The sequence below is a fragment of the Cryptomeria japonica genome, chromosome 6 (genome assembly GCF_030272615.1).
Source record: "Cryptomeria japonica chromosome 6, Sugi_1.0, whole genome shotgun sequence".
NCBI classification, from domain to species: domain Eukaryota; kingdom Viridiplantae; phylum Streptophyta; class Pinopsida; order Cupressales; family Cupressaceae; genus Cryptomeria; species Cryptomeria japonica.
In genome coordinates, this window is record NC_081410.1 from 199,912,315 (window position 1) to 199,936,719 (window position 24,405).

The 24,405-nt window shown below is 34.9% G+C and overlaps 1 long non-coding RNA gene across 3 annotated transcripts; it reads left to right on the forward strand.

Moving 5' to 3' along the window:
• Positions 1 to 7,168: 7,168 nt before the first annotated feature.
• LOC131063508 (uncharacterized) lies at positions 7,169 to 18,485 on the forward strand. 3 transcript variants are annotated; one of them, XR_009111084.2, is made up of 6 exons: positions 7,169 to 7,768; positions 7,939 to 8,034; positions 14,400 to 14,513; positions 14,707 to 14,771; positions 14,885 to 14,980; positions 18,262 to 18,485. It is a non-coding gene; the product is annotated as an uncharacterized LOC131063508 (long non-coding RNA). The 3 variants fall into 3 exon arrangements; XR_009111082.2 differs by lacking the exon at positions 14,400 to 14,513 and having other exon boundaries at positions 7,170 to 7,768; XR_009111083.2 differs by lacking the exons at positions 14,400 to 14,513; positions 14,707 to 14,771 and having other exon boundaries at positions 7,171 to 7,768.
• Positions 18,486 to 24,405: the final 5,920 nt, after the last annotated feature.

The following is a 24,405-nucleotide window of genomic DNA, read 5'->3' on the forward strand; positions in this document are numbered from 1 at the left end:
TATTGATCCCCAAAGTGTATCTTAAAGGCCTTTTTCACTTTGAGTTTATCGGTCCTCAGGTATCATGTTTTCACCTTACAAACTTTGACAAAATAGTGAATGAGGTAAGTTGAAACCTTGACACTTGATCCTCGATAAGTTATCATTCAAAATTTGAAGCTCCCAAATTTTTCGAGCTTTGGAATCTAAGCTTTTGACTTCTTGTTTACATTCTTATGAAGTAGCAGGTAAGATGGAACCTAGATCTTTGAAATCTTTATCTAGCTCACTCATTTTATGAAAGAGATAAGGTGAAGCATCCAAATCCCAACCATCAAAGATTGACGGGGTCAAAAGGGAATGGGTCCTCTCGATTTGGAAACCTCTTGTATAGGTTGGCCTTTGTGTTGAGGATTATCCTTGGTCCTATAGAGTCAATTGGAGGTGACATTGCCCTCATCCTACTCCTTGTCTCAGGAATAGTGTCTTGGTCTAGTTGAACAATTTTAGCTCCTTGACAACCATTGCTAGTGTTATTTTTTAGTATGTTGTAAGTGTTTTAAAGTGAGATTTGGTATGGATTAACGGTTGATGATTAGCTCTTCCTATCATTATGTGGTGTCATGAAAGAGCATGATTATGGGTTTGTACCTAATGGTCTTTTAGATGATTTTTCCTCTCTCTCATGGGTTTGCCATGGTAGTTTTGTCTTGTATTTTTTTAGTCTTTTGTTAGTGCCACCTTGTCTATGGAATGGTGAGGTTATTATGAATGTCATTACCTTATTTTCATAATTTTCCATATGATACTTGTGCGTGTATGTTTTGGTTCAAATGCAACATGTTGTCATATCTTGGGTGTTGTTGTTGTTATTGTTCAAAACAAGTTGTTCCATCAGCTTTTTCCTTAGTCCTTTGGATGAGGCATTGCAATAGTTTTTGAAATTCTAGAACCTATGATTTTTTTACCTATAAGTATATGTAGGGCCTCTTTATAATAAACTCTCTTATATTTTCATATCTTCAAACCATTTGATCGTGGCGATGATAAATGAAATGTTGTAAAAGTTATCATTTTGGGCTACACTATTATGACATAGCCTGTTAAGATCCTTAAGAGGCAAAAAAAGCCCAACATTGACAAATTGGTTCTTAGAATTCATAGCACGTACAAATGTTTTGATTGAACCTAAATCTATACATATGATCCCTCCATAATAATTTATCTTTTTTTCTTATCTCAAAAATATTTGATCATGGATAAAATGGTTAAGATGATGCAAAAGACGTAATTTGCATTTAGCATAAACTTGTTGGGAGCCAAATTTTGTGTTTTTCGTTCAAGATCAAGAAATAAAAATAAATAATTGGTCATGTATTAGTAGACAATGCATATATACACATGAGATGTATTTCCATGCACAATGAATATATTGGGATTAAACTTGCCAATAAATTATATTATTTCCAAATAAAACCAATATATATATGATCCCCTTTTACTTGCAAAAGTATATCTTGGATTTGTCAATTATGTTGTGGTCACAATACTATCATTTGAAGATGAAAGATGTGGGGAATATTTTATTGTACAAAAATGTTAGGGTGGTTGATTAAATGCTAGGAGAGGCCTCTTTTTGCACCCAAATTTGGTCATTCTAGAAAAGACTCTCAAGAGACCAAAGTAAAAAAACTAACCAATCATGATGGATTGGTTCCAAGCATTTGTGGCACCTAAAAATATTTGTTTTGAATCTACAAGTGCATTACAATCCCTCTTGCATAAAATGTGAATGACATTCAATACAATCTTGCGAGGAGCCATATTTTTTTCTTCACCTTGTGGGGTCAAATGGATTATGCTAATATGTCAGGGTGGGTGGATGAATTCTAGAGGAGGTCCTAGTTTGCACCCTAATCATCCTAGTCAATCTAATATATCAACATTTGATAAAGTCTCTCAAGAGACCTAAATGCAAAAAAAACCAAAATATGATGGGATAGTTCTAGAAATCATGTCACATACAAACATTGTCTATGAACCTATAGGTTCACATAAGACAAATCTATAATAGCCTCTCTTAGTTTTTCTTATCTCAAAATCATTTGACCATGGTAAAGATAGTTTTAATGTTGTAATATGTGTCAATGACATTCAACACAATCTTGCTAAGAGCCATATATTTGTCCCTTGTCTCATAGAAATCAACAAACAATGATAACTAAGCATATCAATAACTCCAAGCTTGAGTATCTAACAAAGTCTCTTAAGAGAATTAAGTGCAAAAAATACCAAACTATGATGGGGTGGTTCTCAAAATCCATGACACCTATGGATGTTCTTTTGGACCTATAGGTGCATGTAGATTCCATCTATAATAACTTCTCTTAGATTTGAGTTTCTAAAAACCATTTGACTGTGGTGATGATGGTTGCAAATTTGCAAAAAGTGTTAATGGTGTTCAACACAACCTTGCTAAGAGCCATATTTTTTGTTTTCACCTTGTGGGAAAAAATAGACTATGTCAACACATTGGGGTGGGAGTGTGAATGTGAGAGGAGGTCCCCTTTTACATGCCAAGTGTCTTGTTAATTCTAGGTTACAAGCATGCAACAAAGTCACTAAAGAAACCTAGGTATATTTTTTGTTTTCACCTTGTGGGAAAAAATAGACTATGTCAACACATTGGGGTGGGAGTGTGAATGTGAGAGGAGGTCCCCTTTTACACGCCAAGTGTCTTGATAATTCTAGGTTACAAGCATGCAACAAAGTCACTAAAGAGACCTAGGTACAACAAATGGCCAAACTATGATGATGTAGTTATTAGAATCCATTTTACATAAGAACATTCTATATAAACCTACATGTGCACATAAGTTCCATCTACAATAGTCTCTCTTAGTATTTCTTATCTCAAAAGCATTTGACCACAATGACAATGGTTGTAATGTTGCAAATAACATCCACATTGAACACAACCTTGCTAAGAGCCACATATTTTTTGTTCTTTTCCTCATGGGATGAACGGACTATGTCAACAAGTCAAGATGGGCACATGAATGCTAGGGGATGTATTTTTTTGTACTCCAAGAATCTAATTCATTTTGGGATATAAATATTTGACAAAGTTTCTTAATAGAACCCAATGCAAAAGAATACCAAAATATGATGGGGTAGTGTTTTGAATTCATAACACCTATGGACATTTGTTGGAACCTATAATTCTATGTAGGTCTCCTCTATAATATAATCTCTCAATTTTTATTATCTCAAAACCATCTGAGCTTGGAAACAATGGTTGTAACAATTGTGAATGGTGTTTAGCAAAATCTTTCCAAGAGCTATATGTTTTTCTTCACCTCATGGAACCAAACAGACTATGCCAACACATCAAGGTGGGTGGGTGAATGCTATGGTAGGTCCTATTTTGTACCCCAAGCATCTTGATGCTTGTGGGCTACAAGCATCTAATAATTTATCTCTTAAGAGACCTAACTACAAAAAATGCCAAACTATGATGGGTTTGTTCTCAAAATGTATTACACCTATGGAAATTCCATTTGAACCTATAGGTACACATAGGACCCCTTTCCAATATCCTCTCTCAATTTTTCTTATCTCAAAACCATTTTGAATGTGGCGACGATGGTTGCAATGTTGTAAATTATGTCAATATTATTCAACACAACCTTGTCACAAACCATTTTGTTATTCATAATCTCATGGGGCTAAATGAACTATGCCAACATGTCAAGGTGGCCAGGTGAATTCTAGAGGAGGCTTCATTCGACATGCCTAGTGTGCCAATAATTGAACTACAGGCATGTGACAAAGTCTCTTAATAGACTTAAGAGTAGTTGACTAGTAAAAATTTGAGCAATTGTCATCACTAGTTCCTTCAACCATTCACCTTGAGACTTGAATTATACTTCTTTAACATATAGTTAACTTTGAAATAGATCATCACGAACAAAATAAAAATGATTATTAAGATCACAACCCTAAGACTTGATATTACGACATTAAAATATAGTCTTAAATATACTATGGCAACAATTTATGTGTAGATGCTTCATACAATTTGAGATATCATGCTAATGGACTAAAGACCCAATGAAACCAACCATGGAGAAATTCCTAAGATAACTATTACCATGGGAGAATTTATGTATAAGGTTGGTACAAAATACAATGGATCTAATAAAAGGTAGTAAGAAAGTAGGTCATACTTGTGAAGTGAGGATGAAGAAAGGGTCAAAGTAGTAGTTATCATAAATGAGGATTTTGAGGCTGGAGAATAACGAAATGTTTAAAACCCTAGAGATTGCAAGGATGATGATACAAGGGTGATGGAGGAGGTTACCAAGGAGCTACAAGAGGACACAAATCAGGTGATGTAAGTGTAGCGTCCTAAAATTGTGACACTTGCAATTTCGACTGCATTTCGGTCTTCACAATGGCGACGCAACACGCAACCTGAATGGAGACCCTGAAACTTGCTCACGACACTGAAAACTGCATTTTTCAAGTACCCTGGCCTGAACCTCCTTGCACCTTGCTGTCCCGGGAGGTGGGACCAGAGCGCCCAGCGCCCTGGTCCCTGGGTCCTATTTTGGGCCCGGTCTCCTAAGGGGTCTCGGGTCTTTTTGTTTGCAAATTGGAAATTAACTTTCCTGGTCGGCCTAAGGTCGGGAAAATCAGTCTATCAGCCCTAAATGACAAGTATATAAACTACATTTCTCTCTCTCATTTGGGGATAACAAATAGATGATGAAAAAGGCGTGGAAACTATACTCAAGCATTCAAGCATTCAAGCATTCCTTCTAAGTCTCCATTCAAGGCTAAGTGTTGCATTCAAGACAAGGATTCAACCATTGAAGAGGAGATCACATACTACATGCTACAACATACAACATACAACATACAACATCTAAACCTTCGCACATAAGGATACAAACATCCTTAGAACAAGGTATTAGTACTTGTTTTACAGTCATTTACATTTACAGCTCTTGCTCATTTCTTGGTTAATTCCAAAACCGGGGTTTGACCTAAAGGCAAACCCCTAATCCCTAACCCCCCAATCGTCTTCGCTTTTCTGTGTGTAGGTTGCAGGTACGCGGCTGAAATTGAAGATCTGGAATCCTTGTGCAGAGACGAACAGATCCCCCTTCGTTTCGCGGATTTTTCGGAGGACCGTGGCGCCGGGCGCCATCGTCCCGACAACTTTTGCTCAAATTTACAGGACAGCGCCGTATCAACATTTTACTACTAATTCCAGGTCCGCAGCTTCATCCTATAACCCGAACTCAGTTTATAAGCGAATCTTTATGACTTTCTATGCATTCCTAGCTTAATTTCCTTAACAACATTCTTTACAAAAGAGGGTAGCCTTGCTTTCCTAACCCTTGAAATTCATTTAGCATCCAATCTTACATTGTGTGGGATTGGATCTTATGAGTTTCAACCCCTCTTTTGAATGTAAAGTCTCTCCTCTAAGTGAAAAACCATCGAATCCTAGCGAACCTCCCTTCTCTCTCCTCGGAGTCGGAAGAGGGGAGAGCAACTAGGGTTCGATCGCGATTTTTTCCGCTTTACAGTAAGTAAGAGCTATAAAAGAAGAATACACAGATAATGTTATATAGAAGTAAGAGCACAAAATATATTGCAAATAGGTGCAAAAGAGAAGGAATTAAGTTATGCAACTATAAGTGAGTTGGTACATTTCTAGTAGAGAAGTGTTGCAAAAATTATCATGGTATTCAAAGCTCAGGTTAGTAGAGCTAGATGAAGCTAGGATCCCTAGGCACTTATAGTACGGTTCAAGGGGGGTCTTAGAAAATGAACCACAATTGAACCAAAGATAGCCTTATCACTAAGAAGGCCAATAGGTCTATGGTAGAGCACCCTCATAGTAAATGAGAGGTCCTAGCATTGACTATATTGGAAAAATCAAAAGCATTTACATTTGCACAATAAGAAAAAACATGTGAAAATTCTTATATAAAGCATTGTATTCTCATAACTTCCCAAAAATTTTGTAAACAACCTATGAGAAACTAAGTCCCAACTAATTGATATTTTAATGATAAAACTAATTCACTAAGGTGACTTTATTACAACATAAATACTAAAAATGGCTAACTATAGTAGCCCATCTGGAAATTTATGGAAGCATCTCCACCATATCTTCTAACTCATCTAGAACCCTTAAACTACTCATGTCTAGGAAATGTCCTAGTTGACTACCAAATCTCTTTAGAAAACCCAAAAATACTTATCTCTAGGAAAATGTCCTAGTTTATCATCTATCATCCTTATAAAACCCCAGATTGCTTATGTCCAAGAAAATATGCTATTTAGAACACCCAAATTGCTCGTGTCTAAGAAAATATACTAATTATTCAATGATACTTGTTAATTGAGACACTCAACAATTCAAAAGCATACAACTCGCATGAATTAAGACGCTCAATTTTTCATAAGAAAAAGTATCAACTAGGTGAATACAAACCAACTATAAATCAAGACTTATTCCACAATCCATAAGACACTCATTTCTTGGTAAATTGAGACACTCAATTATCCATAAATACACACATGCAAGTTTATGATTGAGACATAATCAACTATTCATACAATCACTTCAACTATCCATAAATCATGAAACTACCAAAATCCAATAAATCTATTTGTTCAGCTTTATCCATTTTATATCTCACTAAATACTCCAACAGTACAAGCATGCACATCTCTAATATCTTTGTCAAACATAATGTGAATGGCTCGAAGAATACAAATATTTAATGACATAATAACACATTATCAAGTTTGAAGGTGTCAATTTCTACCAACAATACACCTTTTACAATGTCATATAAACATAGAAAAATACATGTAACACTTCATTTTGATTTATAAGACATATTAACTTTATCATTCCAAAACGTACAATTTCAATTTTAGCAAAACTTTCTTTTGTTATTTCTTTAAAAAAATCATATAAAATTCAACTTCCCATTCTAATGCGATATTTCTTTCTTATCAATCAAACAAATAAATGAATTAATAAAGATTTTTACAATTATCAAACCCTTGACATCCAACAAGATAGCTTTCCCTAACACAACTAAACCTCCTAAGACAAACACTTGAGTTTTTTGAGATAAAAACAATTGATTTTTTTTTTTGTAGTAAAGCAACAAGGGCTTTATTACGAGCTTGGAGCGGGGACGTTGTTGCTTTACTACAGAGACCTTCGAGCGGGGACCTTGGAGCGGGATGCCAGCTCCACTAGCCGTTGGGAGATTCATGCAATAATATTACAGGAAGGATTCATACATTTGAAGCCTCTAACTGGAGGAAAACGAAGGGGCGAATAAAATCAGGGAAGAGAGGGTAGAGGATTTGCATTTGTATTGGAGTGTTGTGTCAGAGTCAAGGATTTGCATTGGAGTGTTGTGTCATTGGGCAGAAGAATTCATACAATAATCTTACAGTGAGGATTCATACAAAGAGCTAAAATTAGGGGCAATTGGGAGATTCATACTGTAGTAATCTATATGACCATTGGGAGATTCACAGAATAATCTATACGGCCTCCAAATGAAAGTAAAAGAAGGGCCGATTAAAACCAGGGCAAGAGAGGGAACTGGCAGCGGGACTGGAATCTGTGTTAAATCTTGTTATTGTAGTGTTGCATCATTCCAAAATATCTATCAGAAGGTGCTTACAGCTGATGGATCACACCATCAAATGATTTTTCTCTTTGAAAGATTTAGACACTAAGGTGTGTTAGAAGTTTGTTAGCTCCCTCCTCTCTCAATTTGTTAAACATTTTCCTTTCACGTAGGAAAAAGGGTTTGAAGTAAACTGTTTTCAGCCATAACTTTGGGTTTTTCTCTTTTCGCTCCCGTCTCTCTTTTGTTTGAATAAATTGTATATTGTTTTGATTTACAGCCCCAGCTTAAGAGCCAAATATACAATAAACTTATTCATTCGTAAAGGCATTGTTCGTATAAAGGGCTTGATAGTCAGCTGGTTGTGATTAATCAGGTATGTCTCCTGAGTCGAGACTTTTTCATTTTGAGAATTTAATTATTGTCTATGGCCTACTATTTTTATCTGCTTTATACATTTAAATAGTTCTTTGCTGTTTTAAATAAGCCTGTGTTTACTAGTTTGATTTTGTATTTTTAGTACTCTGTTAAATACGCCTGTGAAAATAGGGTCACTCTATTCCATGGAATGCCCTACTATGATGCAAAATCTTATTGTATTATAAGTAGGGTTTTAAAGAACTAAAGGGTTTACATATTTAAATTGCTATTACATTTATTTTTATTTTTTATTTTTTAAGTTGTATATGATCTGAATGAGCTCAGTTGTTTTGTGCTTCACTTATCCATCCATGACAGTGCTTTAATTATTTAGGCTTGTCTCTCCTTTGTGCCATTTTGCAATTTCTAATTGCACTTGACGATGGTGATATGGTCCATTTTCTGTGTTCTCTTTTGGGCTTCTTTTACAAGGAGATAGTTATGATTGGATTATGGTCCATAAACCGAGGGAATATATCAGTGGGAAGTCCATCTAAAAGTTAACAAGTCTATAGAGGTTGGCTATCGAGGAAGGAAGTGGTCTTGCTAACCCACAATCATACATCTCAAGATTTTTAAGATTGGCAAGATAATAACTTCACCCCCACTCGCTGGATGCTTCCTTTGGAGAGTCGCTGGATGCTTCCTTTGGAGAGATATGTCCACTGCACTGAGAAAGAGTTGCTTCAGTATGGCTAGATTTTGTAGCCAACTTGCAAACCCTGGGCTCTTCAATCTTGTTGGATGATCAAAGTTTACAACTAGGTAGCATAGATGCAGCAAATTTGCCGAAGTTTCACCTTTCTAGTCACTTATTATCTAGAGTTCTTAGATTATTGGATGACTGGAATTTCAGTTTTCTAGTTACTTATTATATAGATTTCTTAGATTATTTGATGGCTTTCTTTAGCTTCTCTCATCGGTTTCAGTTCTTGCAATTCTATGGTTATTGGTATTGAGACTTGCCATGTATGCTTTAGGTTTAGATGGGGCACAAACCTTACATGCTTGAAGTTTATTGTTGCCCTATTCTTTTTTTCAATGAATATTGGATAAATAACTAATCAAAAGATATCATTTCATATTAAAAAAAGCCTTTAGGACCAAAATGGCTGGATAGGGGTGCTAGGTGTCCTAATCCAAGAGAACAAGGATACTATGCACCCTAGTCCCAACATTTTGGGCTGAAACGAAGGTCACTGAGCAAAAGGATAATACTGAACTTTTTGGAAATGGCCATGAATTGAGCACAATCAGGCATGAATCAGGGGCATTAGGCACAACTACCAAAGTGAGTCCAAAATGAGTATGAAATTGTAAAGAGAATTTATGACACTACCAAATGAAAAATTATGTTTAATCACATTCAATATTAAAAATAAATTATATCGAAAGAAACACTATTTATTGTTGTTAGCTTCAAAAATATATATCATATTGCTTATAAGTGTTTGTATGCAAGTAGTCATTCTTATGGTAGCGTGCATGAGAATATCAATGTAGATGACATGTACGAGCCCCTAATGATTTAAACAATCATTCTAAGAATGATTTTTATGATAGTCATTCAAAACATTTATTAAGAAATAAAATCACATGTTTATAAAAATAAGTGAGGGACATGCATTATTCTATTCATACCTAGTGCTTGAACCCATTGCTTAGCGTGAGTAGTGGGTGAGTGACTATAAACTATTAAGAACATTGTTTCAATTGTAGCATAACATATAAACCTGCATGGTTGTGAACCTAAATTATTTATAGATTTGAGTATAACTATGGAATTACATTTAGGTCTTTGAACTTGAGTTCATCTTTTCTTTCAATCCTTAAGTGGTTTATGAGTATCAAGGCCAATCTAGGAATAGGATATGTTGGGGTTTGATTTTGTTTTATATTTCAAAAATATTGTGTGTCAACAAATAACTCAAAGGTGGGTGGGGTATGCCAAGGATTTGGTTATTACATATTTTTAAAAACTTTTGTACTATCTTATACTTTATTATTCAACCATCTTAGGCTATAACATAACAAGAGATTGGAGAATAGTGACCTTAGCCTACATACCTTGTATTAATGATCATATTGTATATTTAAGACAAACACGACCATCTCAAGGTAGGTAATAGTAGGAGAATGGACTCAATATCTTATATATACCAATCAATACTTAATAACAAGGTATACTTGGTAGCCAAAGGTAAATTTGTGTTTTGGTCTATTCCATGTTTTTCATCCAATTAATTAGTCATTAGGAAGAGTCAAGTAAGAGATAGTTGACAATTATTTATATGATTAATAATTGAATGTTTTGGTCAAAGTGATGCTATAATTGTATACATATCAAATTGCACCACAAGGTTCATGTTAGTTGAATATCATGTTGGCTATAAGGTATCTATAAGGTATCTAGAAGAATTTGATTATAAGGTATCTATAAGGTATCTAGAAGAATTTCATTATAAGATGCATGGAATGAGTGTGTATATTTGTACTCAGTTCTCAAAATTGACTCTACAACAAGCATCCCTATCTATCACCCTCATTGAAGGCTTGGGCTACTTCTAATGGGAAGTTGAGTGGGTGACTACCTAGTCTATGATTGGAGGTAAAGTGCTTAGATGACACTATCCCTCTTTTAGTTGGACAAACATGATTGCTTGCACTTAGGCAAGATGACTATGACTAATTACCTATGATTGACAGTAAAAATTGAATTTATATCTTATTAACCGTTTGTTTGTAAAAAGTATCATGAAAATTTATATAATAGTATAATGTTGATCTTTCTATTTTGAAATGAAAATCTATATATTTATTGATTTATGTGATGAAAAGAGAATTTAAAAAAATAGTAATAGTAATAACGGCATTTAAATATTATAAATTTCAAATTATTCTTTAATTATAAATTTCACATTATTCTTTAGTTATTTTGTTAATGTGGGTGGCTCGTTACAACATTGTTTTTTTTTCAAATAAAAGTATTAAAAGGAGAAAATAACTAAACACCTTTTGTTGATTCAGCAAAACCAAACATATATATTACTGTTACTATTAACATGAGCGTCATTTATCACCCTTGATCTAGGGGTTATTCTAGATACTGTTACTTTAACATTCTTTATTTTTCAACACTTGCTCTTGGGATTATTGTGGAGAGGTATGGTGTGGTTAGTAATTGTGAGAAGAGATGATGTGTAGTTGAGGGAAGTGACACCAGGCCAGCACTGAGCAATACAGTTGTTCTTTGCACAGTAGTCAGCAGTGCTCCCACACCAGTTGTACTTACTGCAGCACCTCCCTGAGTTACAAAAGAACCTTCCAGCTGGGCTGCATGTTGGGCTACCCTCCACATTGCTCATCATCATCACTGCAACCATCACTATCACCATTACCATCATCATCACTTTCTTGACCTCCATATTTGCTCACTTCCTACCAAGATTGTATCTGCACAAACAAAGCCAATCACCATCTAAAAAAAATAGTTTATATGAGAAGAATATATGTAAACTGAACTGAGCATTAGAAGGAGAATCCATTTATACCTTTAAGAAACTTAATAATAATAAGATTGATTCCTTGCTTGTGTTGGGATGCTTTGAAGCGCAAGAGGGGACTCTATTTATAATTCAAGTTTGGTGATTTCGTATGCCAACTGAGGAGTGGTGATGAATGCAAGCAACTAACATGAAAGTGTTTGAGAGGTATGGCACCAACTAAAATAGAGTGAAAATGGATGCCGCCATTGCTGTGAATGGGCAGACCGGCATCTTCAGTGCGTGCCTGCATTTCATATTATGTTATCCGTGTCATTAAGAGGCGGTATTGTCTTTATAGCCGCCCACCAAATAAATAGATTTGGATGAAAACTAGGGGAAAGGACTCAATAGTTGTGCACCCTAACTTCACACTTCTCAAAATCTTATGTGGAAATTTCAAATCACTCCGATTTTTTTACAGCAGCTTACTTGGCAAGTCCCCTGCTTATAACTAAGGTTTCAGGGCCACATCATCAAATATGATGCCACATCAGCATGCTTTTTGCCAAGGTGTCCAAAACAGCCCCCAAAAAAGTGAGACCAATAGGTGTGCAAAAGGGCCCCAATACTTGTGCAGCTGATGTGGCATCACATGATTGGTTACTTTTCACAACAAATGGTATATTTCATTCAATTATTGGTACTTATCATACAACTATTGATGCAATCTTATACAAAGGTTGGACATTAAATCAGCAAGTATGGAGGTATTAAACCAACAACTTCTATCACAAGAATTGGAACGCGCTTAACTATTGGATCCTTTCCCCTATGTACCCATCTCTTCCACCTTCTTTTTTGTTTAAGATCAATGCGAACCACTTTTACTATGGTTTTTGGAAAGAAACTCTAAGGGCTATCTCTTCTGAATAGCTAAGCTTGGTATTTGAGCTACTAAGATTTGTCAGAATACGTCCAGTTGGCTCACACCAGAATACCTAATTAAACACCTTATTGTTATTAATGAAAAAGTCAAGCTCCACTTCTAAGTGCTTTTTGTTTATGATAAAGTTTCGGCCCATGGAATTGTTTTAATGTAATTATATACTCATAAATGCTGTACTCTTAAAGTTGAATAAATTTTTAATTATTATTTTTACACCAATCTTATACAATTGATTTGATTTGTATTGGTATTGTTTTTATACAATTATTATTATTCATGTTTATATATATCGTTACATTTATATTTATATATTTATTTTTCATTTCAAGATTTGTATCTTTTTATCTAAGATCAATTCTCTAGTGTTTGGGCTTGAACCTATACCACATAAAGCTCAAAAATTTGAATGACTTGTCATATTCACAAGCTATTATAACTCTAGTTGACAAATATTTGTTTGATTTATAGCTACGCCTTGATATTTAAAGACATGTAATTTATAATAATTTATATTGATTATCATAAAGAAATTAAGAGCATAATTTTAAATCATCCTAGGAACACACAACTTAGAGCAATATTTCAAGGAACTATAATCCGCATTAAAATCATATAATGTAATTGCATGCGAATATTGTCATACTCCAAAAGTGCAAATAGAATTACAGTTTAGATCAGAAATTGTTGCACATTCTTCACAAATGTTACAGTGTGTCCTCTTATCTTCATATGAATATTTTCATCAACCTGTTGTCATGTAGGCTTGTATGCCCTATTCTGCTCCATACTCATTGCCTGTTGTGTTTGACCAAGTGTTGTTTCGGTTCTGGCAGCATAGTTGTGGCTGCTATTGTAGCCATTGTGATTGACTTTAATTGGTTTCTTCTATACGTCATGCAGAACAACATTTAATGTGTAGCTCTTACTGTGGCTGTTGTTGCAGTTTTGTAAACTCTATTCAGCTCTATGCTGCTATTATTTGTAAATTTTCTTGTGTAGCTGCTGTTATTTGTGAATGTATTGGATACTTGAAGGTCTTCTTGGTGATACTGTATTGTGGTCATCATATTGTGTAATTCAAGCTTGTAAATCAATTTTGAATCATATAAAGATTACCATATTGTTACTTATCCAATGCAAAGGTTAGAATTTTACCCATAAGAGGCCTATTGCAGTCTAGAGAGTATTTGAGACGTGCATCTAGGAAATATGTTTGTTTGAGAGCATGTTCTATGGGTGTAAGATGTAGTTGGAATTTTAGATAGGACAGATGCAAAACTTATAAACCTTAAAAAAATTTAAAAATTAAGATGGGGCTGATGCAAAACTTATGCGTACCTGCAAAGTCAAAAGTGTTTGCAAGTTACTCATGCAAGAAATTAGCACTGAATTATTCAGAAAAACTCAAGTGTGCAACTCAGCGTTTGAAAACTTTTTGTGCTTGGATAAGACTGTTCAAATGCTTTTTCATGGTTCTGTTGGGGAAGTATAATGAGTTCCTCTTCCATGATCTGCAACTCTAGAATGATTGACACCTTCTCCATCTCCTTGCTCTGTAGATCCTCTTCCATGCTCTGCACCTCCCATTTTGATAAGCACATTACAACATACAGTCAATAAAAATACAAATTGCAGACACCGTCTTCTACATATGCATGGGAACTTTTTTGCATAGACTGTGTGAGTTATTTGTGGGAAAGTAGTTTTGCTAATGGCATAGGTTTGTGATGCAGCTCAAAATTAAAAAGTCTTACCAAACTGTTGAATTATGCAGCAACCAAAATTACAATTCAATTCAACTCATTTACACTCGAACACAAATTGTAATTGGAAGATTTTCAAAAATGTTTTATTGATAGTTGCCAGTGAACCCATACAATTTTGCTGCAGGGATCCATCCTCTGTCAATAGCTGTTATAATGGCTCAAAATCAAATCTTACTCCTGTACATTACTCTGCAATTTTTTATCAATTCTCTATTAAATGTCCTCCACGCCAAGGCTGGTAAATTATTTCACACTTTCCAAACTTCTCTTTATCCAATCCATGCACTTCATTCAATTTTCCCAATCCCAGTGCAGAAATTGTAGTGTTCTCTATGTTTCATGTTATCATGTTATTCTTGTGCTGCAATTTGCTGCTATTTCTAATTTCCCTCTGTTCTCCAATGCTAAGTCTCTCTTCCCTTTCTCATTAGTGTGCAGCAGCTCCTTTTGCTGTCTTCTTTCATTCACTTTTCTTCAAGGCAGCCTCCTTCTGCTGGTATGGATTTTGTTGGTTTAAATTTGGGAATGGATTTATGAATGTTGTTGCATTGGTTTGATATTACATTGTATGTGATTTACTGATTTCTTGTGAATGTTGTTTTGTGGTAGATTCAACCAGGTTAGTCTCTGCCCACTATTGATCAAAAAGATGGATAACAATTAATGATTGTAAAGAGGATGGGAGGCGAATTCGACATCTGAAAGGTATTTGGATTTCTTTTCCCTTCCCAAATCAATTTTGTTGTATTTGTAAGCAATATACCAGATTTTTATGGTATAGTTTGCAGGGAACTTTGTAAAAAATACCCAGATAGATTATTACTCCATTCCTGTTGTAATCCATTTGCCTTAAAACTTCATTTATCTCTTTCTGTGAATTAGAATGGATCTTCAATCTTTCTAATTCTGCAACTCATTGAAGTTCATTACAAGCCCTATACCTCATATGCCGGGCAACAATCTTCATAACCTGCAGACCACTTGTATTATCACCGCATTTTAATACTTGTCTGAACTTTAGATCTTGGTCACGAGTGTCCAATGTATATCAACTTTCGCATTCTTTCTAACCCTGATGATGGTTGAAGGCTTTGTATTCTGTATGAGATATAGTTTTATGGTTTTTCTGTTTACTATATTTAGTTTAAGGCTAAAAGTAAAATATGTATGATTTATGTAGTTTTAATTGCCATTGCTGTTTTATATTCCTATAATGAAGAAGTTTTTTCCCACTATTTCATAGGGGTGTTGTTGACTGGAAGAATGAAGTTTGTATGGTAGTAGCCAAAATGTATCTAACCCCTGAATTTTGTTTTGCCATACCTATGTACCTGAACCTGAACTGGTAAACTTACCTTTGTGATCTGAACACAGAGGTTCTTTAAAAAATAAAAGGATTAGATTGAAGTGGAAAATGATGAGGAAGTCTTGAAGCGAATATTTTCCAGAGTCTTACAAAACGTAACTCAAAAAACTAGCCCATGCAATCTCACTGCTAAATTAAAAGGATGTCGGCTGTCTTACTTACATTACTGGTTTTTTTAAATAGAGCATAAAATGGGCCATCTTAGAAAAGTGATCAATAACGACAAAAACAGAATCAAAATCTCGAGTACAAACTACAAAGCAATCCAAGTACATTTTTATGTTTCTCATGGCATGGTTGGAGTTGACAAAAGAGTATAAAATCCTGTAAAAAACTACTCCATTCCCTGTCGGGGAATGGGATTTCTAAGATTGGGCAACTGAGGTTGCTTATAATGTCCTCACGAGACTGGGTTTTCCACGATTGGACTAGATTCCCTTTCTAGATTTTCTTTTGGATGGATTGGTCACACCCAATTATGGTCAGAGCGTCATCTATTGTCAGGTTCTTACAGTAAACTGTCACATTGTCATCTACTGGCTTTTCTGATTACGCTACGTCATCCCCCAACACGTTTGTATTTGCTTTCCACCTATCTTCTGCCAACACTATTTCCTCTGCTGGAGATTGTCTTCAAGCTGCATACTTAGGATATATGACTGGATAATTGAGATTAGAGGCTTAGTTAGCCAAACTTAGCTAACTTTTATGATCCATTCTGGAATTCTGGAGCATTAAACCATGTTCGAACTGTAAGAATTACTCCTTTAGTCACTGGGTTTTGGATTACTTCGCAGCACCTTTGAACCTGTCTGGATGTGCTTCCCACCTCTTTCTTCTGCCAACGTTATTTCCTCTAGTCAATATGACTAGAGATTACTGGAGATTGACTTCAAATTGATTACCTAGTCAATATGACTGGTGAATTGAGATTAGGGGCTTAGTTAGTCGAGGTTAGCTAACTTTTATGATGCATTTTGGAGCATTGACCATGTTCAGATCGTAAGAATTTCTCCTCCAGTTTTTGGATTACACTGCATCACCCTTGAACCTCTGTCTATTTCTCTGCCGAATTATCTTAAAAGGGTTCTAGAGATTGTCTACAAATTGCATACTTACGCAATATGACTGGTGAATTGAGATTAGGGGCTTAGTCAAACATAGCCAACTGGTGAACTGAGATTAGGGGCTTAGTCAAACATAGCCAACTGGTGAACTAAGAGTGTCGTCTATTATCAGGGTCTTACAGTAAACTGTGGTCCTTCTTCTCTCTCTCCAAGTAGTAGCCAGTCTTCCTCTGCTCTTGGCGCACTCTCTCCCCTTTTTATTTCCCACGCCTATCTCTCCTTTGGAACTTCCACGCATCCCTCTCATCCACCCTCTTCCTTTCCACTTTTCTTGTGCCTATTCTGCCTTCCACGTTGCAATATTCATTCAATCACAACATTGTCTTGATCTTTCATTTGTCTTCAACTATCATTCACTTTAGCTGCATAACTATGCCCCCTGGCTATTAAAATTGGAAACAAATGGAATAATATTCCATTTATGCTCGCTCTAGAAATATCAATGCAATACTGAGAATGAAAACCAAACCTGCCAATTTAAACGTCAAGAACACAAAACAAGTTTTGGGTGATGCAGATTGAATTCCCCCCTGCAACAGTTTGACTAGTATATCCATATCGTGACTGGATAATATCAATTAGGCATTTGCAAAGTATGCAATACTGAGAATGAAAACCAAACCTGCCAATTTAAACATCAAGAACACAAAACAAGTTTTGGGTGATGCAGATTGAATTCCCCCCTGCAACAGTTTGACTAGTATATCCATATCGTGACTGGATAATATCAATTAGGCATTTGCAAAGTATGCTGATATATGAAATGGGCAAATTATAACTGCATGGAATTTTGTTGAAAAAATATTCACATAGACTATAGCAAAGGCATCAATAAATAATCACAAAGAAGACCTTCAATATCCAATTCAGTATCACAAATAAGACCACCAGTATCCAATACATCTTCAAATATGTCTTCATACCCTCATTTATAACTCTTAATTATTTTTATCTTCCAAGCCAAGGGAAACTTCATTTAAAAATTGTATTAAATGCTCTCAACAATTGTTGTCAATTATTTTTATCTTCCAAATTCAGACAAACTTCATTTAAAAATTGTCTTAAACTCTCTCAACAATTATTGCCAACTATTTTTATCTTCCAAATTAAGAAAAACTTCATAACATTTTTAAATGATTATTATTTTTGGAGTCTATATTGTCGTTATGTTAGAAATTTCTGTTTTATCCGAGAAAGTGAAATTTTCAATCTGTATGTTTATTTGGATTATATGAAGTGAGAATTAACTCTTTTGAAGTAAGAAATTTTAGAATTTTATTTGAGTTAATTGAAATTTTCAATGTATGATTTTATTTAGATTATATAAGTAAAAATTCACTCTTTCAAAGTTTTTCATCTCTCAAATCTACATGTGTTTTATACAATCGACAAGATTCTACTTGAATTGTATGAAGTAAAATTTATACTTTTAAGAAGTTTTCCATCTCTTAATTTATATTTGTTTTGCATGACTCTGACAATTTTAAAAAAAGGTTGGGACAAGTGAGAACCTGAACACAAAAAATTCATTGGAGGATTTGTTGACGACAATGAGAACTTGAACATGAAAACTTCAAAGAAGGGATCGACTTATGATGTTGTTTAATAGTGGAGTGGAAGTGCAAAATATGTAACATTCAATTTAAATTGATTATTTTTATTTATTGTAAACATTCCTCAACACTTATAATTAATAAAGATATACCATTTTTTTTGAGGAGGGGTAGAAATATCCCTCCAAAAACTCTCAAAGATGGCCATGGAAATCTTTGAGAGCCTCTCTTGTTTCTCTACTAACATTATTTTTGTTTTTGTTTTGCTTTTATTTTTTTATATAAATTCCATTAAAAAATATTATTGTTTAATTTATTTAAATGATGATTATAAGTTTTATGTTAACTAAACACGTGTTAAAAGTTAATAAATATTAATTGTATTTCATAATTAAATGGCCATCAAATTTAACATTAAGTGTATTTCATAGTTAATTAATATATCTTTTTTAATATTATATATTTTTTATTTTTAATCAAATTTAATTAAATTAATTGGCTTAGAGCCATTTAAATAATTATAAAATTTTATAATTGTTAAATTAGTTCTAATGGATGGTTGTTATGTTGGGTTAAAGTTTAAAGAAGTGAATAATCAAGGAAATAAATGATAAAAAAACATAAATACCTAATTTAATAAAATTTGTTCTTTGCCACATTGTTCTTATAAAATATGATTGTAATTTAGTACTCATGTGAATACTACATTTTGAAGTAAGTTTTGAGAAAATATACATTAGTACAATTATGTTATATACATTGTTCTTATAAAATATGATTGTAATTTAGTACTCATGTGAATACTACATTTTGAAGTAAGTTTTGAGAAAATATACATTAGTACGATTATGTTATATACATAAACTTTATTGACATATATCATAGGTTAGAAATAGAAATACTATATTCTTTAATTTATACTAAAATAGAGTTTATTTATTTATTGTGTTTAAATTTTGTGTTATCTATTTGAGTTGAATATTGTGTGTAATGTGGTATAATCGTATAGTGTGTCTAATGACCTTGTGCACTTTAGGGTTAAATAAAGGGTGTGCTTGCATGGCATACATTTATGGTGTTGCATCATGTGTGAATCAAACTTATAGGTGTGCTTGTGTGCATTAGTATTGGTAATATATATGCCATTAAAATGTATACATGTGCTTGATTCATATGAAACATAATTTGGTTTCGTTCTTATTATGGTTGAATATAATGTATGTCATTGAGTTGTGTACATAACACTCTTTGGTATGTCCTTGTTTAAATAGAATTTATGTTATGAATGCTTCACATTTGTGAATTGAATTTGTATGGTGTACATTGTGTTCTTGGTGCATTAGGATTGAATGATATTTGTCATTGAGTCATGTGTGATTGATTTGTATGTCATGTATATGGGGATAATTCATATTTAAGATTATTTTGTGTCCACTATTTATATGCCCATAATGTCTACTCTATGTGGTGTGTACATGTAGATACTTTTTATTTATTAAAGTTGTATAGTGACCTAATATGAATTAAGCTTTGATATTTATTGAATTGACATGTATACATTTTTTTAGTTATATAAATTTCGCAATTCAATTGACATGTATACATTTTCTTAGTTACATAAATTTTGTTATGATTACATCACGGGTATATTGAATTTGCATGGTGTATCTCATGTGCTTGTGTGCATTAGGATTGAATGGTGTGTACATCATTGAGTTGTATGTGATTGATATGTATTCCATATACACCATACAAATTCAATTTACACATGATGTAATGATTACATAAATTTAATCTAAACAAGAATATGTATACAAGTCTATTGCATAAATAATTGTATTGAGGTTGTATTGTATGACCAATGTGAATGTGCACAATGATTTTATGTTTGTATTGCATCAAGTGTGTACATTGAGCTACGTTTTGTTAAGGTTGTATGGTGACCTAATATGAATTTGGCTTTGACATTTATACAATTGAATTGTATACATTTTCTTGTTTGTACAAAATTTATGTTATGATTACAACACATGTAAATTAATTTTGTATGGTGTATGTTGGGTGCTTGTGTGCATTAGGATTGAATGATATTTATATCATTAAGTTGGATGTGATTGATTTGTTTTTCATATACACTATACAAATTCAATTTACACGTGATATAATCATAACATTAATTTTATACAAACTAGAATATGTATACAAATCAGTGCATAAATATCAATCCATATTAACGTTGTATTGTGTGGCCAATGTGTATATGCGCATAATACATTTGTGTTGATGTTGCATTACGTGTGTACGTAACAATATTTTTTAATAAAATTGTATGGTGACCTTTTGACAATTATGCAATCGACTTGTATGCATATTCTTGCTAGTATAAAATATATGTTATGATTACATCACGTGTAAATTAAATGAGTATGATATATGTGAAATACATATGTTTTGTTGTTGCATCAAGTGTACATAAAACAACTTTAAAAAAAAAAGTTGTATGGTTACCTAATGTAAATTAGGATTTGTAGGGTGTTTCACATTTGAGTAAGGCTCTAGTTTGGATTTATGTAATTTAACTCATAGCAATCTTAGACACACTTAAGATTTATGAGCACACACATTATTCTAATTTCAATATGGGCTATTTGTAGAGGTAGAAATCACCAAATCAGGGGGTTAACTAGGGTAAAGCCCTACATAGCCATAGCCCTATCCTCTTTCAGCTACAAGTTCTCGATGGAGACAAGAGGATCAAAAGGCATTTAGGAAGTAGAGACATAGCACCACATCAAGCTAGAACATGGACACCCTAAACAAAGGCATGTGGGGCACCCCTGTCTAAACAAGGGCACCCTAAGAGACCCTATCCCCAAGAAACAACTCCAGATTTGCCAGGAATTCAGTTCTAGGTCTCAGGGGGTCAAATCTAGGTTGGTGTGCAACAATTGGAAGACAAAGACACTTTGAGCAACCTTGTCTAATGAAATCAACTTCAAATACCATTCAGTCCTAATATGCACAAGCACATGCCATGTACCATACAAATTCTATAAACACATGTAATGTAATCATAACATAAATTTTATATAAACAATAAAATGTTTATAACTCAATTGCATAAATATCAATTCGTATCAAGGTTGTATTGTGTGACCGATTTGTATATGTGCATAATGTTTTTATGTTGGTATTGCATCAAGTGTGTACATAAAGTTACTTTTTAGTTAAAGTTCTATAGTGACCTAACGTGAATTAGGCTTGTACATAAAGCAAAAACATGGGATTGTTGACTACACTAGCTAAGCGATGGCACTCAGAGACTTGCTTGTTTCATTTGTTGACTAGCGAGATGTTGGTGACATTGGAGGATGTCTACAGGATTCTATGCATTCTCATCACTAGAGAGATGGTGATCTATGACTAGGATGGGGATGAGGGCTCTTTGTGACGAGTATTCGATGACAGGGAGCTAGAGATCTGCGGGGGACACGTCAACTGGGAGACTGTGTATGCCAACAGACAGGTTTGAGCAACAGTTGTGGGTGGGGTGATCAATGGATTCTTATGCCCAAAGAGGATGACCCATGGACTAGTGACTGGATGGGGGTAGCCATGGAGATGCTAACTGGGAGACTGTGTATGCCAACGGACAGGTTCGAGCAACAGTTGTGGGTGGGGTGATCAATGGATTCTTATGCCCAGAGAGGATGACCCATGGACTAGTGACTGGATGGAGGTAGCCATGGAGATGCTAATGAGCCAAAGACCAGGTTTGTGTGGGTCTCTTGTGTGTTAGCCCATTTGTACCACGAGCTTCACCAGTTTTTTTTATCTCAGAAGATGCGGCCTCAGATGCAAGGTCACATTGTTACAGGTTTGATCATATGAGCATATTGCAGTGACCTGGACAGTCTACTTTAGGTTCAGAGGACATGGACAAGATTATGTGTATTACTATTTGATGATCACTTCCCAACTTCAGTTAGGGAAGCTACTGGAGGAGGGTGTTTGACAACATCAATATGTAGTGATATGGAGGCCCTACCTCGACTATGAGGATTGGTTGGAGGATTCCATAGAGCTCCCTTTTTGCTACAAGACCAGGTGGTTGATTGGGAAGACACCCTATATACTTGATAGGTAGCTTATCAGACAGGATTTCTAGACAGTTTGATAGAGTTCAACAGTTACCAAGACATTTTGGGGAGTTTGCACAGACAGTGAGAGAATAGGTTCATCGGGGACTAGTTTTGTCTTATGATACCGCAATGGCCAATTTTTCAGGCTCTTGTACAAATGCTTTGGGACATGCAGATGGAGATTGCAGACGTAGGGATGACATTGGACTATGAGGTGTACTTCAGAGCACATCCATTTCCATGGTTGACTGGATCAATAGAGCTGCCACTAAGATTGGATGATGAGCATGGGAGGCCATGATAAAGGAGATGGTAGAGAGGAGGATCAAGGAGGATAGTGCGAGGGAGAGGAGGAGATGGAGATGAAGGCCAAGAGGGTAGGCCACCTAGGCCACTACAATGAGAGGGGGATAGCTAGCATAGGTTGCCCCATAGATACAAGGAGAGAAGGCACAGGTACAGGATGCCCCACAACAGGGTGGGAGAGGGGAGACAACAGGTGGACAAGAAGAGGAAGGGGAGCTAGCCATGCTCTAAGAGCAGGTGCAAATATAGAGGTCTTAGAGGGACAGGTGGCCATACTTAGACAAGAGCTGCAAGAGGCGTGGGATGAGAGAGATAGGGCCATTGAGCGATAAACAATTGTCGAGGAGACCATATGTATTATGGGGACTACACAATAGGGGGATACGACCACATGTTATTTTTTTTCCTTAGAGTTGGTAGGGAGATTAGCTACTGGAGGAACCTCTATGAGGCAACGGTACCACCTCATCTTAGGGCGGGGAGCTACAAGAAGGCTTCACAAACTACATCCAGGAGACATGACTAGAGAGCATCCATGGGACCATCACCAGCAACAAGTTCAGAATCAGTAGGACGACAAGGGGATCCAGGGGTTGGATCGTCAGAAGCTCGGACTCTACCAAGGCCTACTAGAGGGAGGCAGTTCATCATAGCCCTCTCGAGTTCATTGTTGTACCAGTGTTTTTGTATGACAATAGAAACCTAGGACATGCATAGTCATATGATTTTTTGACAGCATTGTATCATGACACATATTTTTTTGATATAATATGAGAGATGATCTATTTTGGCAATGACTATATGCTTATGTGATCCTATGTGATGCATTTATGACTATGCTTATGACATGATGTTCCTATATGATTTATGATGTCTATGTGATTTTTATGAGATGCATTTTAATTATGATGATCCTATGATGTGATGTGATGCTTATGAGATGCATGTATATTTCTATGTGATTATGTTATGTATGATGATGCATTTATTATATACTATAATTGTATATGATGAATGCATGTTTGACAATGATGCTTATATGATGTACTAACAAGTGGTGGGTGTAGGATGTGGTCTTATGTACATATTTATAATACGATTATATGCCAACTAATCTAGTGATGTGCAGGATGGATGCAATATGATTTCGATCTATGTAATATGTATGATGCAGACTAACATATGGTGATGCAGATGTTTTTGGTGTGTCATTATACTTAGTCATTTGATTCTAGACTATATGATCATAGGGAGGAAAATGGAGGACACGTGGGAAAGGGGAATGAAAGGTAGAAGATATGTAAGTGAAATGAGCTTCTTGTGATATATCATCATTGATCTTATTATGGAAAATGTATTGTGACCATCTAGATATAGGTTGGACCTAGATAGTCATTGTATCATTTGCATGGAGATCAACTAGTCATAAACAAGGAATGCTCCAGTTCACACTAGACTCATAGTGTCCTCATATCCTTGGACAAGTCATAGTATTGTTAAAAGATAATCCACAAACAACAAATAAGTGATCATGCCCCATCTTGACCACTCTAGTCATATACATCCTTGAGAAGCATAAAAAACATGACACTAGAAAAGATCAAATCAAAAGAAAATCAACGACTTGACACCAACA